The sequence below is a fragment of the Melospiza georgiana genome, chromosome 32, assembly GCF_028018845.1.
Source record: "Melospiza georgiana isolate bMelGeo1 chromosome 32, bMelGeo1.pri, whole genome shotgun sequence".
In the NCBI taxonomy this organism is placed as follows: domain Eukaryota; kingdom Metazoa; phylum Chordata; class Aves; order Passeriformes; family Passerellidae; genus Melospiza; species Melospiza georgiana.
This window is the reverse complement of record NC_080461.1, coordinates 2499465-2515272: the sequence shown is the minus strand read 5'-3', so window position 1 is coordinate 2515272 and position 15808 is coordinate 2499465.

Below are 15808 nucleotides of genomic sequence, written 5' to 3'. Positions count from 1 at the left end.
GCGCAGGGCCCGGCGCAGGTGCTCGGCCGCTCTGCTCCTGTCCTCTGCCAGCTGCAGAGAGCGGCAGGAGGGAAGGGTTGGCGCGGGCTCAGCCCCTGGGCCGGGCGCTGCCTGCGCCCCGCCCCGGCCTCCCCTGCCCGCACAGCCCCGAGGCGCGGCCAGCAGCCGCTGGCGCCGGGCTCCTGAAGGGAGGGGGAAGGGGCCGGCTGCTGCCCGGGGAGCCGCGGTGCCGCCCCTGCCCCGCAGCCCCGCCGGGCCGGGGCTCCATGGGCACCCGGCTCGGGCCCACGGGAGCCTGGAGAAGAGCCCGCGCGGCCTCTGGCTGCAGCAGCGCGCAGGGGCACAGCTGCCCGGCTCGCACACTGAGCACCGCCCTCAGGGGCCTTCTCCTGGCTGAGTTGGGGATTCCGGGCCGTCCTTACCAGGCACTTGCTGAACTTCCACAGTTTCTGCTCCTTCAGCAGCTTTTTGAGATCCCTCCTCTTCATGAACTTGACCGCATAAAGCAGCGTTTCCCGAGAAGCCTGGAGAGCAGCAGAGACGCAGAGATGGCCCCGCAGCCCAGGGCACGGGTCCCGCCTCCCCCTGCCATGGCCTGGAGGAGGCTGCGGTCCAGCAGGCGCAGGGCAGGAGGCAGCCGAGCCCCCTGCCAGGCGGACAGCAGCAGCCCAGGAGTCCTCACCTCTGCCACATGCTGATTCTCATCATTGCAGTGGAAGAAGAGTGGAAGCAGGCTCTGTTGCACAGGGCTTTCCAAAGGTTTTTCTCTCTCTTCCAAATACTCCATCATGTCTCGGAAGAGTTTTATGGAGAGCAGCTGTACCTGGCTATTATCCTAGATGAAAAAAACAAGAAAAAACACTTGAGCATTGGCTCCTCCAGGGCGCCCTGGGCACAGGGCTGGAAATGCACAGGGCACACAGTTTCCAGGCAGCAGCCAGTGGCTGTAGCTGGGGGCACGGAGCCTTACGTGGTCAAAGAGTGGCAGGAGTGCCTCAGCCAGCTGCATGGCAATGGGGGTTGACAGCAGAATGTGTTTGTGCAGGAGTATAAAGCTGAGTGTGATGAGTGTCATCCCAGCTATCTCTGCATCATTGTCCCCCAGTAGGTGCATGAGGCTTTTGGTCAAGCTCCACATTCTTTCGGCCTGTGCGGAACACAAGTCTGTGAAGTCCCACCCTACTGCCACAGGGCCCAGAGGCCAAAGGACTGTCCTGAAGCACTGGGGCAGCTGAAGCAGGAGGCAGGAGAGCTGGGAGCAGCTGCCCCAGTGCCCAAAGCCCAGGTCAGGCCAAGTGACTGAGTTCCCAGCGCAGCTTCAGCCACTGCCCCCTTCTCACCATTGAGGGATCATCAATGAGCTCGAGAAGGGCCCTGAGCGCCAGGCGACGCCTCTCCCTGCACTCGCTCTGCAGGTACCTTGAAGAGACCTTCACAACACTGTCGCCACATTCATTAGAATCCAGGCACACGAGGACCTGAAAGGCACAGGCCAGTGACGGGGGAGCCGGCCGGCAGGAGCCCGCAGCCGCACAGGGCTGGGCCCAGGACGCAGCAGCAGCAGCAGCAGCAGAGGGTGCGGGCACCGTCCCAGGCGGCTGCTGCCACGAGAGGGCAGAGAGCTGGGAGGCTGCTCAGCCAGGCAGCGCTGGACACCCGGCTCACCTCCACAAGGAATGCCAGGGCAGGCAGATCCCAGTGTGGCTCCTGTGTGCTGAGCAGCCAGAGGAGGTGGAGTGCAATACTGGAACACAAGCGATGACAAGCATGGCGCATCTCTCTAGGAGGGCAAAAAAGGGAGCAGGAAGCTGAGCAAATCTCTCCAAGGACAGGCTTACAGAGCCTGGTGGTCTTTTACCACCACCCTGCAAGGGGACGTGGGCCCTTTAGGAGGTGTCTCCTCCTGTGCTCTCTCCCTTCCCAGCCTTTTCCAGTCTGCTTGGCCGTCCCTCAGTGTGTCGTTAGCCGTCCCTCAGTGTGTCCCAGGGCCTTGGGGAATGTGTGGGACAGCTCGGGCACAGAGCACAAATGGCAGGATCAATGGGGAGAAAGAGAGTCTCACCTGGCCAGCAGACCCACAGCATAGTGGCGGGTGTCAGCACAGAGCAGCGTGTCCCAGCCACGCTTGCGTTCCACTGACACCACCACATCCTTGTAGTGCTTTTGGCAGAGCAGGGACTTCAGAGTCTGCACTGCAAACCTGTGTGCACAGCAAAGCCCGGGTCACACTGGCAGCACTGGCTCCTTTGCAGGCCACGTGTCAAGGACAGGAGGAGTGGGATGGAGCACCTGTTGGGGCTGGTGGCAAGACCGTGCTCTTCCAGGCAATCCTTCCAGAAGGTTTGGACCTCCTGTGGCATCTCTTCTGTGCTGGAGAACACTTGGAAGAGCAGATGAACAAAAAGGCGGGGGAAATATGGCCTCACTACACGTGGGACAGAGGACTCCTGGAGGATCTTCCACATCACCACGGTTGCCTGCAAAGGACAAAGGCCCCCGAGACAGCGCTCAGTGCCGAGGTGTCCATGTGGCAGGGCCCGAGCGTGGCAGGGAGAGGCCCGGAGAGAGGCAGGGGGAGCGCGGGGCCTGGTGGGCCTGAAGCTGCCCCTGGGCCAGGTTTCTGGCCAGCGCCTGAGGCAGGCAGATGCAGTGGGGGAAGGAGGATGGAGAGCTGCTGGAGAGGTGGCCTTGGGGCCAGCAAAGGCCAGTTGCGGAAACTCACAGCCAGGGCAAAGACAGCCGTTTTGTCCCCATCTGAGGTGCACGTGCTGTACTCTGGCCAGCTCCCTAGCACATCCAGGAGGATCAGCTGCACTGGCTCGGCAGTCCTGGACGAGCACATGATGGTCTTCCACATGGAGATGGCAGCTCTGCAGGGTTAGAGCTCTGTCTCATGGGGGGTCTCAGACACAGCATCGTGGCCTGGGCATCCCTAGGGGCCCGGGCTGACCGCCGGCTCTGCCTCTGCCCAGTGGCCCTTGCTGGCAGCAGCCAAGCAGCCCAGCTCTGTGAGGACAGGCCCTGAGGGGCAGCAAGGCAGCATGGCAGCAGGCTCAGGGGCTGACATGCCAGGGCTGGGAAAGGCAGCAGCCAGAGGGTTCTGGAACTCTCTGTTGCTCAGACAGCTGGGCCAGGCAGTACAGGGTGATGGGCTTGGGAGGCCTGAGCCCTCTGGGCAGGTGGGCCCCATACCTGTCACAGGACGGGGCCACACGCAGGAGCGTCACGACTGCGTCAGCCGGGTGTGCTTTGGTGAGTTTCAGCAGGGCCTTGTCCAGCCTGTGCTCGGCAGAATCGTTGGCCAGGAGCCATCGGTGAATGTACCTCACCAAGGCAGGCACCTGCAGGAGGCACGGGGAGACTTGGAAAGCTGCCAGAGAGAGCAATGTCCCCAGGCTCCCCAGAGAAGTGCACTGCCATGGCCTCAAAGGCTCTGAGGGACCAGCAGGCGTGGCTGGGGAAGCCACGTGACGCATGGGGGAATTGAAGCCTGGCCCCAGGCTGCTTACTTGTTCTGGCCTGGCAACACCCTTCTCCAGGAGCAAATCCAGCAGGGCGGCACTGGTCTCATGCTTGAGGAGCTCGCAGTGAGCTCTGAGCCCAGTGCCCATGGTGCGGGTCTCCTGCCGAATGCTCCGGATGAAGTTGCAAACGAGCTGTAGGAGAAGGGCAAGAAGCCGGGGATGTTGCATGGCGTGCTGCACACACGGTGCTGGGCTGAGCAGGGACAGCAGGCCCAGCCCAGGTGGAGGTGGCTGCAGGTACCTGCGCTGTTCTGTGGAAGCGGCCACGGCTGGATTCCTGCTCTTGTGTGCGCTCCACAGCTTCATCTGGCAAAGAGGGAGCGCAGCCAGAGCTGAGGGGCTGCGGGAGAGGCCGGAGAACACAGCCCAGCCCTGCGCTCCCCAGGCAGGGAGAGCCCTGGGATGCCCCAGGGGGATGGAGCAAGGGAGCTGTGGGGTGTCTGCCCGGCCCCTCTTCCCACCTGTCCATGGCCATTTCCCCAGGGGATGGCATGGCATGGCATGGCATGGCATGGCATGGCATGGCATGGCATGGCATGGCATGGCATGGCATGGCATGGGGCCAAGTTGGCTGCAGGCTCCAGCCCTGCAACCCAGCTCTGCCACTCACCCTCCTGCGGTGGATGGAAGGGCACCACCTCTTCAGTCTCCTGTGCTGGGGCTGCTCCAGGTCCTTCTTCTTCCTCCTCCTCCTCCATCCAGGCCATCTTGGCCACTCTCGGGGGTCTCTGCTCCATGTCTGTGACAGGAGCTACTTGCAGGAGAGACGCCTTGGGAAAGCTCTGGGGCACCAAGTACCACGCTCTGCCCTTGAGGGCAGCTGCAGAATAGAAGCCTCGGAAGGCCACGGGTCACCGAGTCCTGTGCTCTGGCCTCGAGCTCAGCTGCAGGAACAAGGCTGCAGAAAAGCTTCTGGTCAGACGGGAATGAGTGCGCTGTGTGGGGGCTCCTCACAGCACTGCTCTGTCCCGTTGTGCCCCGTTGCCTGTTCCCAGCACCCGGGCAAGCTTCTATTTCCCACGTGTCACAAAGGGACCTTGGTGACCGGGTTCCGTTCCATGGCACGGTGACCGTGCTGCAGCGTGCCAGCCAGGGGCCTTGCACACACTGCCTCCTGCCCTGGGGCTGGCCCCGGGCCAGCCAAAGTGGCCCAGCTTGGAAGGAATCCCTGGCCCCAGGTGTCTAAGACAGCCTGACAGGATCTTTAGGAAGGGCTCAGACCATAAGCAAAGGCCGCCCTGCTCTGCGGGCTCAGGCCTATCCCCATATCTTTCCCTGAGAGCATTTGAATTTCTAAATGAGAATCATTTGAAGGCAGGGGATTTACATTTAACATTTCAGAGAAGACTTCTGCCTTCCTTAGCAGACACCTCTCTCTTCAAACCAAGACAATTGTTTGTCATCTTGCAGATGCGCAGTTGCTGGGCAGCCCCGTTTTACTCCAGGGACCTGGAGAACCATTCCCAACAACTGGGAAAATCCTAGGTGTTCCATCCACCCATAGATGAGGCCTCCAAATTTGCCCCAAAAGTGGGTCCAGCTTTTATAGGCCAAAAAGAGCAAGTCCAATTGACTGGATGATATTTTTAGCCCAGATAGCACTTCAGCTGATGACACACTTCACAATCAGCAGGGGACACAGCTAGGCCAAAGCCCAGACCTCTGCTGGGAGGCTTTCCATTCAAACACCCTTCAAACAAGCCTCCATGCAAGTCAGCTGGGAAAGTTTCTTCAAATGATCCATTTCTGGCACCTAACTACACAGGGATATGTGAAAGATTCTAAAGCAGCCGCTCTGGAGTCAAAGAGGCAGCCCTAAGAGTCCTTGTCATCTATTTGTAGCTAAATCACACTTTGGGGGATTGGAAGGGGTTTGGAACAAGCTAGAGAGTGGACCTCTGAGTTTTTTAGATGATGCCATTGCTTTTTTTTCTCTTCTACATAGGCAGGAAGGTTGAGTTGGGCTCACATCTCCACCGCATGGCTCACAGGGCCGCAAGACTTGTAGTTACAAGAGCTTTGAAGGATTTCTTGGCCAAGAAGACATGGCCAACAAGGGTATTTATGTTTTGGACCCAGTCTTCAAGATTTCATCTTACGGACTCATGCTCTCGGGGTCTCTAGCTGGTCAGAGTGACCCTGAGATAAGTTAAAAAGTCTCTTGTCCCAGCCCGGTGGTTGAAGAAGGAGTCAGAGCTCTTAATTTCTCAGTCTCAAGGTTGTTTATTGTATCTTATCTATAAAATTCTTTCTCCTGTCCTGCCGAGGTCTGCTCAGCAAGACAGTCTAAGGAACTCTGCCTCCCCTGGGGTGGTGTTATCTTTTTATACTAAAAACTACCTGTACAATATTTACAATTACTTTCCAATCCCTATCATCTATGTTAGACAGTGAGCTTCTACTCTAGACCAATCTCAAAGTACCAACATCAACCAGAAGATGGAGGCCAAGAAGAAGAAGGAGAAAGGCTGGACATGCCCAGATTCCTCCATCTTGCCCCCTGAAGCCCCATTCTAAAAACCCTCAAAATCTATTGTTCCACTCTGGGATAAATTCACTATCATTCTACTTCATTTTTTGTGGCTGGTCATTCTTCATACAAGGTTGGTGATTGTTTTTTCCAAGTGCTAAATCAAAGGCACGCGGGTCTTGGGCTCTGTGCCAAGGTCTCTGAGCCCTCTGACAGGCTCTCGAGTCCTGCAGGGCAGCCAGAGGAATTTCCTGGGTCCCCACATCATGCTAACAGTGTAAGCTTCCTTAGCCAATCATGCTATGACACACAAACCTACAGCACTGCATCCTAATCTTCTTGTTTAGCATTGTAACTACTTTGATTTCTTCCTAGATCTTGAACTCGAAAACTCTAAACTTTCCTCCACTTCAACTTTTCTCCCCGTGTTGCTGCTATAGACTAGAAATCCGCATTCTCGCTTCTAGCACCTAAGTTTGGGAGCCCTTTCCTAGGTCTCAGATCAAATCCTGTGTTTAATTCTAAGCTTTGCTGACAAGACCAAAGGTCTGAGATTTCTCTGCATTTGGGTTTCCAACAACACTGATGCTGTTAGTTGCAGAGTGCCAAGGATGCGTCTTGCAAGTCAACTCTGGCAGGAACAAGGCGGCTGCTTGTGGCCTCTGACAGCCCATTGCCCGGGGCTTGCCAGCGCCCCAGCCCCTCAGGGGCTGCCCCAGCCTGGCCGAGCCGCCCGGCAGCAGCGCCGCAGCCCCACAGCAGCTCCAGAGCAGCCCCATCCAGAGGCACCTGGGAGCCCTCAGCAAGGCAGCCAGCAGCACACAGGCAGGAGGACACGGCTGGCGCTTCCTGCCTGGCACAGGGCTTGTGACCATCTCCAGGCACCGCTCTGGCAGGGATCCCCGCAGCTCCGGCCCCTGCCCAGCCGCTCTCTGGGCAGCACAAAGGCTTCAGCAGAACCACCAAAGGCCAAGGGGCTTCTGGCCATTTCACCTGGCCCACTGCACGCCTGGGCAGCTGGCTGAGCGCAAGCACCCATTTCCCCCTCCTCCCCTATGCCCTACGGACCCTGGGCAGCAAAAGAAAAATGCTGGGAGTCTGTGTATGTTAACATAGTCTATATTTACATGGTAAAAGAAAAAAAAAAAAACCAATGAAAAGAAAATTCTTGAAGAAAAACAAAATAAAACCTGATTCAGGTGGCCCCAACAAAAAGAGCTTCTGGGATCACCTCTCCACAGAGCTCTGGCAGGGCAGGCAGCCGAGCTGTGACAGACGGGGCCATGTCTTCCACGCCCTGCGCAGGTGATTTTGGAGCCACTGGAACCTGGAGATGGGAGCCCGCTCTCCTGACCTGAGGAGGCACAGCGTTTGAATTGCCAGGCTTCCGACGGCGAGGCTGACGTCATTCGTTTTGTCTTCCAGGGCTGCGAGAGAGAGGAACAGAGGCACGGTCAGAAGCTGGAGCTGCAGGGAGCCGAGGAAGAGCCCCCTGCAAGTGCCATCCCAAGCCGGCTATTGCCATGGCCAGGAGGGAGCAAAGGGAGCAAGGGGATCAGCCCGAAGCTGCTGGCCACGAATGGCCCACGTGGCCCTGAAATCTCCGTGTGCTCTGCCCACGGGAGCAGAGCCCTCCGCAGCCGGGGCAGGGCTTGCAGCTCCCCCCAGCAGCCCCCGCTGTCAGCCCGCTGCCCTCACTCACCAGTGCAGATCCGCTGCAGCTCTTGCTGCTGCCCCCTCAGGTGCCGCCCGGCCATGCCTGTGAACACAGAGTCTGTCACGGCCCCAGCGGCTCAGCTCCCTGCCAGCAGCGCTGCCGGCGCTGTGGCCACACGGGCTGCTGGCCCGGCAGCGCTCAGCTCAGCCCATGCAGCGCGCTGTCGCCCCAGGGCACGGCTGTCAGAGGGCGGCAGCAGCAATGCCCAGGCCAGGCGGGGCTCCACGGCGCCGGGCCCGGCTGCCGCTGTCGGGGCAACAGGCGGGGCTGGGGCCGAGCTGCGGCGGGCTGGGGAGGGAGCCCGGGCTTGTAACTCACCCATGAACCTGATGGCCGCCTCTCGCAGGGGCTCCTGTGGGCTCTCCAGGTAGCGCAGGGCCCGGCGCAGGTGCTCGGCCGCTCTGCTCCTGTCCTCTGCCAGCTGCAGAGAGCGGCAGGAGGGAAGGGTTGGCGCGGGCTCAGCCCCTGGGCCGGGCGCTGCCTGCGCCCCGCCCCGGCCTCCCCTGCCCGCACAGCCCCGAGGCGCGGCCAGCAGCCGCTGGCGCCGGGCTCCTGAGGGGAGGGGGAAGGGGCCGGCTGCTGCCCGGGGAGCCGCGGTGCCGCCCCTGCCCCGCAGCCCCGCCGGGCCGGGGCTCCATGGGCACCCGGCTCGGGCCCACGGGAGCCTGGAGAAGAGCCCGCGCGGCCTCTGGCTGCAGCAGCGCGCAGGGGCACAGCTGCCCGGCTCGCACACTGAGCACCGCCCTCAGGGGCCTTCTCCTGGCTGAGTTGGGGATTCCGGGCCGTCCTTACCAGGCACTTGCTGAACTTCCACAGTTTCTGCTCCTTCAGCAGCTTTTTGAGATCCCTCCTCTTCATGAACTTGACCGCATAAAGCAGCGTTTCCCGAGAAGCCTGGAGAGCAGCAGAGACGCAGAGATGGCCCCGCAGCCCAGGGCACGGGTCCCGCCTCCCCCTGCCATGGTCTGGAGGAGGCTGCGGTCCAGCAGGCGCAGGGCAGGAGGCAGCCGAGCCCCCTGCCAGGCGGACAGCAGCAGCCCAGGAGTCCTCACCTCTGCCACATGCTGATTCTCATCATTGCAGTGGAAGAAGAGTGGAAGCAGGCTCTGTTGCACAGGGCTTTCCAAAGGTTTTTCTCTCTCTTCCAAATACTCCATCATGTCTCGGAAGAGTTTTATGGAGAGCAGCTGTACCTGGCTATTATCCTAGATGAAAAAAAAAAGAAAAAACACTTGAGCATTGGCTCCTCCAGGGCGCCCTGGGCACAGGGCTGGAAATGCACAGGGCACACAGTTTCCAGGCAGCAGCCAGTGGCTGTAGCTGGGGGCACGGAGCCTTACGTGGTCAAAGAGTGGCAGGAGTGCCTCAGCCAGCTGCATGGCAATGGGGGTTGACAGCAGAATGTGTTTGTGCAGGAGTATAAAGCTGAGTGTGATGAGTGTCATCCCAGCTATCTCTGCATCATTGTCCCCCAGTAGGTGCATGAGGCTTTTGGTCAAGCTCCACATTCTTTCGGCCTGTGCGGAACACAAGTCTGTGAAGTCCCACCCTACTGCCACAGGGCCCAGAGGCCAAAGGACTGTCCTGAAGCACTGGGGCAGCTGAAGCAGGAGGCAGGAGAGCTGGGAGCAGCTGCCCCAGTGCCCAAAGCCCAGGTCAGGCCAAGTGACTGAGTTCCCAGCGCAGCTTCAGCCACTGCCCCCTTCTCACCATTGAGGGATCATCAATGAGCTCGAGAAGGGCCCTGAGCGCCAGGCGACGCCTCTCCCTGCACTCGCTCTGCAGGTACCTTGAAGAGACCTTCACAACACTGTCGCCACATTCATTAGAATCCAGGCACACGAGGACCTGAAAGGCACAGGCCAGTGACGGGGGAGCCGGCCGGCAGGAGCCCGCAGCCGCACAGGGCTGGGCCCAGGACGCAGCAGCAGCAGCAGCAGCACAGGGTGCGGGCACCGTCCCAGGCGGCTGCTGCCACGAGAGGGCAGAGAGCTGGGAGGCTGCTCAGCCAGGCAGCGCTGGACACCCGGCTCACCTCCACAAGGAATGCCAGGGCAGGCAGATCCCAGTGTGGCTCCTGTGTGCTGAGCAGCCAGAGGAGGTGGAGTGCAATACTGGAACACAAGCGATGACAAGCATGGCGCATCTCTCTAGGAGGGCAAAAAAGGGAGCAGGAAGCTGAGCAAATCTCTCCAAGGACAGGCTTACAGAGCCTGGTGGTCTTTTACCACCACCCTGCAAGGGGACCTGGGCCCTTTAGGAGGTGTCTCCTCCTGTGCTCTCTCCCTTCCCAGCCTTTTCCAGTCTGCTTGGCCGTCCCTCAGTGTGTCGTTAGCCGTCCCTCAGTGTGTCCCAGGGCCTTGGGGAATGTGTGGGACAGCTCGGGCATAGAGCACAAATGGCAGGATCAATGGGGAGAAAGAGAGTCTCACCTGGCCAGCAGACCCACAGCATAGTGGCGGGTGTCAGCACAGAGCAGCGTGTCCCAGCCACGCTTGCGTTCCACTGACACCACCACATCCTTGTAGTGCTTTTGGCAGAGCAGGGACTTCAGAGTCTGCACTGCAAACCTGTGTGCACAGCAAAGCCCGGGTCACACTGGCAGCACTGGCTCCTTTGCAGGCCACGTGTCAAGGACAGGAGGAGTGGGATGGAGCACCTGTTGGGGCTGGTGGCAAGACCGTGCTCTTCCAGGCAATCCTTCCAGAAGGTTTGGACCTCCTGTGGCATCTCTTCTGTGCTGGAGAACACTTGGAAGAGCAGATGAACAAAAAGGCGGGGGAAATATGGCCTCACTACACGTGGGACAGAGGACTCCTGGAGGATCTTCCACATCACCACGGTTGCCTGCAAAGGACAAAGGCCCCCGAGACAGCGCTCAGTGCCGAGGTGTCCATGTGGCAGGGCCCGAGCGTGGCAGGGAGAGGCCCGGAGAGAGGCAGGGGGAGCGCGGGGCCTGGTGGGCCTGAAGCTGCCCCTGGGCCAGGTTTCTGGCCAGCGCCTGAGGCAGGCAGATGCAGTGGGGGAAGGAGGATGGAGAGCTGCTGGAGAGGTGGCCTTGGGGCCAGCAAAGGCCAGTTGCGGAAACTCACAGCCAGGGCAAAGACAGCCGTTTTGTCCCCATCTGAGGTGCACGTGCTGTACTCTGGCCAGCTCCCTAGCACATCCAGGAGGATCAGCTGCACTGGCTCGGCAGTCCTGGACGAGCACATGATGGTCTTCCACATGGAGATGGCAGCTCTGCAGGGTTAGAGCTCTGTCTCATGGGGGGTCTCAGACACAGCATCGTGGCCTGGGCATCCCTAGGGGCCCGGGCTGACCGCCGGCTCTGCCTCTGCCCAGTGGCCCTTGCTGGCAGCAGCCAAGCAGCCCAGCTCTGTGAGGACAGGCCCTGAGGGGCAGCAAGGCAGCATGGCAGCAGGCTCAGGGGCTGACATGCCAGGGCTGGGAAAGGCAGCAGCCAGAGGGTTCTGGAACTCTCTGTTGCTCAGACAGCTGGGCCAGGCAGTACAGGGTGATGGGCTTGGGAGGCCTGAGCCCTCTGGGCAGGTGGGCCCCATACCTGTCACAGGACGGGGCCACACGCAGGAGCGTCACGACTGCGTCAGCCGGGTGTGCTTTGGTGAGTTTCAGCAGGGCCTTGTCCAGCCTGTGCTCGGCAGAATCGTTGGCCAGGAGCCATCGGTGAATGTACCTCACCAAGGCAGGCACCTGCAGGAGGCACGGGGAGACTTGGAAAGCTGCCAGAGAGAGCAATGTCCCCAGGCTCCCCAGAGAAGTGCACTGCCATGGCCTCAAAGGCTCTGAGGGACCAGCAGGCGTGGCTGGGGAAGCCACGTGACGCATGGGGGAATTGAAGCCTGGCCCCAGGCTGCTTACTTGTTCTGGCCTGGCAACACCCTTCTCCAGGAGCAAATCCAGCAGGGCGGCACTGGTCTCATGCTTGAGGAGCTCGCAGTGAGCTCTGAGCCCAGTGCCCATGGTGCGGGTCTCCTGCCGAATGCTCCGGATGAAGTTGCAAACGAGCTGTAGGAGAAGGGCAAGAAGCCGGGGATGTTGCATGGCGTGCTGCACACACGGTGCTGGGCTGAGCAGGGACAGCAGGCCCAGCCCAGGTGGAGGTGGCTGCAGGTACCTGCGCTGTTCTGTGGAAGCGGCCACGGCTGGATTCCTGCTCTTGTGTGCGCTCCACAGCTTCATCTGGCAAAGAGGGAGCGCAGCCAGAGCTGAGGGGCTGCGGGAGAGGCCGGAGAACACAGCCCAGCCCTGCGCTCCCCAGGCAGGGAGAGCCCTGGGATGCCCCAGGGGGATGGAGCGAGGGAGCTGTGGGGTGTCTGCCCGGCCCCTCTTCCCACCTGTCCATGGCCATTTCCCCAGGGGATGGCATGGCATGGCATGGCATGGCATGGCATGGCATGGCATGGCATGGCATGGCATGGCATGGCATGGCATGGCATGGCATGGCATGGGGCCAAGTTGGCTGCAGGCTCCAGCCCTGCAACCCAGCTCTGCCACTCACCCTCCTGCGGTGGATGGAAGGGCACCACCTCTTCAGTCTCCTGTGCTGGGGCTGCTCCAGGTCCTTCTTCTTCCTCCTCCTCCTCCATCCAGGCCATCTTGGCCACTCTCGGGGGTCTCTGCTCCATGTCTGTGACAGGAGCTACTTGCAGGAGAGACGCCTTGGGAAAGCTCTGGGGCACCAAGTCCCACGCTCTGCCCTTGAGGGCAGCTGCAGAAGAGAAGCCTCGGAAGGCCACGGGTCACCGAGTCCTGTGCTCTGGCCTCGAGCTCAGCTGCAGGAACAAGGCTGCAGAAAAGCTTCTGGTCAGACGGGAATGAGTGCGCTGTGTGGGGGCTCCTCACAGCACTGCTCTGTCCCGTTGTGCCCCGTTGCCTGTTCCCAGCACCCGGGCAAGCTTCTATTTCCCACGTGTCACAAAGGGACCTTGGTGACCGGGTTCCGTTCCATGGCACGGTGACCGTGCTGCAGCGTGCCAGCCAGGGGCCTTGCACACACTGCCTCCTGCCCTGGGGCTGGCCCCAGGCCAGCCAAAGTGGCCCAGCTTGGAAGGAATCCCTGGCCCCAGGTGTCTAAGACAGCCTGACAGGATCTTTAGGAAGGGCTCAGACCATAAGCAAAGGCCGCCCTGCTCTGCGGGCTCAGGCCTATCCCCATATCTTTCCCTGAGAGCATTTGAATTTCTAAATGAGAATCATTTGAAGGCAGGGGATTTACATTTAACATTTCAGAGAAGACTTCTGCCTTCCTTAGCAGACACCTCTCTCTTCAAACCAAGACAATTGTTTGTCATCTTGCAGATGCGCAGTTGCTGGGCAGCCCCGTTTTACTCCAGGGACCTGGAGAACCATTCCCAACAACTGGGAAAATCCTAGGTGTTCCATCCACCCATAGATGAGGTCTCCAAATTTGCCCCAAAAGCGGGTCCAGGTTTTATAGGCCAAAAAGAGCAAGTCCAATTGACTGGATGATATTTTTAGCCCAGATAGCACTTCAGCTGATGACACACTTCACAATCAGCAGGGGACACAGCTAGGCCAAAGCCCAGACCTCTGCTGGGAGGCTTTCCATTCAAACACCCTTCAAACAAGCCTCCATGCAAGTCAGCTGGGAAAGTTTCTTCAAATGATCCATTTCTGGCACCTAACTACACAGGGATATGTGAAAGATTCTAAAGCAGCCGCTCTGGAGTCAAAGAGGCAGCCCTAAGAGTCCTTGCCATCTATTTGTAGCTAAATCACACTTTGGGGGATTGGAAGGGGTTTGGAACAAGCTAGAGAGTGGACCTCTGAGTTTTTTAGATGATGCCATTGCTTTTTTTTCTCTTCTACATAGGCAGGAAGGTTGAGTTGGGCTCACATCTCCACCGCGTGGCTCACAGGGCCGCAAGACTTGTAGTTACAAGAGCTTTGAAGGATTTCTTGGCCAAGAAGACATGGCCAACAAGGGTATTTATGTTTTGGACCCAGTCTTCAAGATTTCATCTTACGGACTCATGCTCTCGGGGTCTCTAGCTGGTCAGAGTGACCCTGAGATAAGTTAAAAAGTCTCTTGTCCCAGCCCGGTGGTTGAAGAAGGAGTCAGAGCTCTTAATTTCTCAGTCTCAAGGTTGTTTATTGTATCTTATCTATAAAATTCTTTCTCCTGTCCTGCCGAGGTCTGCTCAGCAAGACAGTCTAAGGAACTCTGCCTCCCCTGGGGTGGTGTTATCTTTTTATACTAAAAACTACCTGTACAATATTTACAATTACTTTCCAATCCCTATCATCTATGTTAGACAGTGAGCTTCTACTCTAGACCAATCTCAAAGTACCAACATCAACCAGAAGATGGAGGCCAAGAAGAAGAAGGAGAAAGGCTGGACATGCCCAGATTCCTCCATCTTGCCCCCTGAAGCCCCATTCTAAAAACCCTCAAAATCTATTGTTCCACTCTGGGATAAATTCACTATCATTCTACTTCATTTTTTGTGGCTGGTCATTCTTCATACAAGGTTGGTGATTGTTTTTTCCAAGTGCTAAATCAAAGGCACGGGGGTCTTGGGCTCTGTGCCAAGGTCTCTGAGCCCTCTGACAGGCTCTCGAGTCCTGCAGGGCAGCCAGAGGAATTTCCTGGGTCCCCACATCATGCTAACAGTGTAAGCTTCCTTAGCCAATCATGCTATGACACACAAACCTACAGCACTGCATCCTAATCTTCTTGTTTAGCATTGTAACTACTTTGATTTCTTCCTAGATCTTGAACTCGAAAACTCTAAACTTTCCTCCACTTCAACTTTTCTCCCCGTGTTGCTGCTATAGACTAGAAATCCGCATTCTCGCTTCTAGCACCTAAGTTTGGGAGCCCTTTCCTAGGTCTCAGATCAAATCCTGTGTTTAATTCTAAGCTTTGCTGACAAGACCAAAGGTCTGAGATTTCTCTGCATTTGGGTTTCCAACAACACTGATGCTGTTAGTTGCAGAGTGCCAAGGATGCGTCTTGCAAGTCAACTCTGGCAGGAACAAGGCGGCTGCTTGTGGCCTCTGACAGCCCATTGCCCGGGGCTTGCCAGCGCCCCAGCCCCTCAGGGGCTGCCCCAGCCTGGCCGAGCCGCCCGGCAGCAGCGCCGCAGCCCCACAGCAGCTCCAGAGCAGCCCCATCCAGAGGCACCTGGGAGCCCTCAGCAAGGCAGCCAGCAGCACACAGGCAGGAGGACACGGCTGGCGCTTCCTGCCTGGCACAGGGCTTGTGACCATCTCCAGGCACCGCTCTGGCAGGGATCCCCGCAGCTCCGGCCCCTGCCCAGCCGCTCTCTGGGCAGCACAAAGGCTTCAGCAGAACCACCAAAGGCCAAGGGGCTTCTGGCCATTTCACCTGGCCCACTGCACGCCTGGGCAGCTGGCTGAGCGCAAGCACCCATTTCCCCCTCCTCCCCTATGCCCTACGGACCCTGGGCAGCAAAAGAAAAATGCTGGGAGTCTGTGTATGTTAACATAGTCTATATTTACATGGTAAAAGAAAAAAAAAAAAAACAATGAAAAGAAAATTCTTGAAGAAAAACAAAATAAAACCTGATTCAGGTGGCCCCAACAAAAAGAGCTTCTGGGATCACCTCTCCACAGAGCTCTGGCAGGGCAGGCAGCCGAGCTGTGACAGACGGGGCCATGTCTTCCACGCCCTGCGCAGGTGATTTTGGAGCCACTGGAACCTGGAGATGGGAGCCCGCTCTCCTGACCTGAGGAGGCACAGCGTTTGAATTGCCAGGCTTCCGACGGCGAGGCTGACGTCATTCGTTTTGTCTTCCAGGGCTGCGAGAGAGAGGAACAGAGGCACGGTCAGAAGCTGGAGCTGCAGGGAGCCGAGGAAGAGCCCCCTGCAAGTGCCATCCCAAGCCGGCTATTGCCATGGCCAGGAGGGAGCAAAGGGAGCAAGGGGATCAGCCCGAAGCTGCTGGCCACGAATGGCCCACGTGGCCCTGAAATCTCCGTGTGCTCTGCCCACGGGAGCAGAGCCCTCCGCAGCCGGGGCAGGGCTTGCAGCTCCCCCCAGCAGCCCCCGCTGTCAGCCCGCTCCCCTCACTCACCAGTGCAGATCCGCTG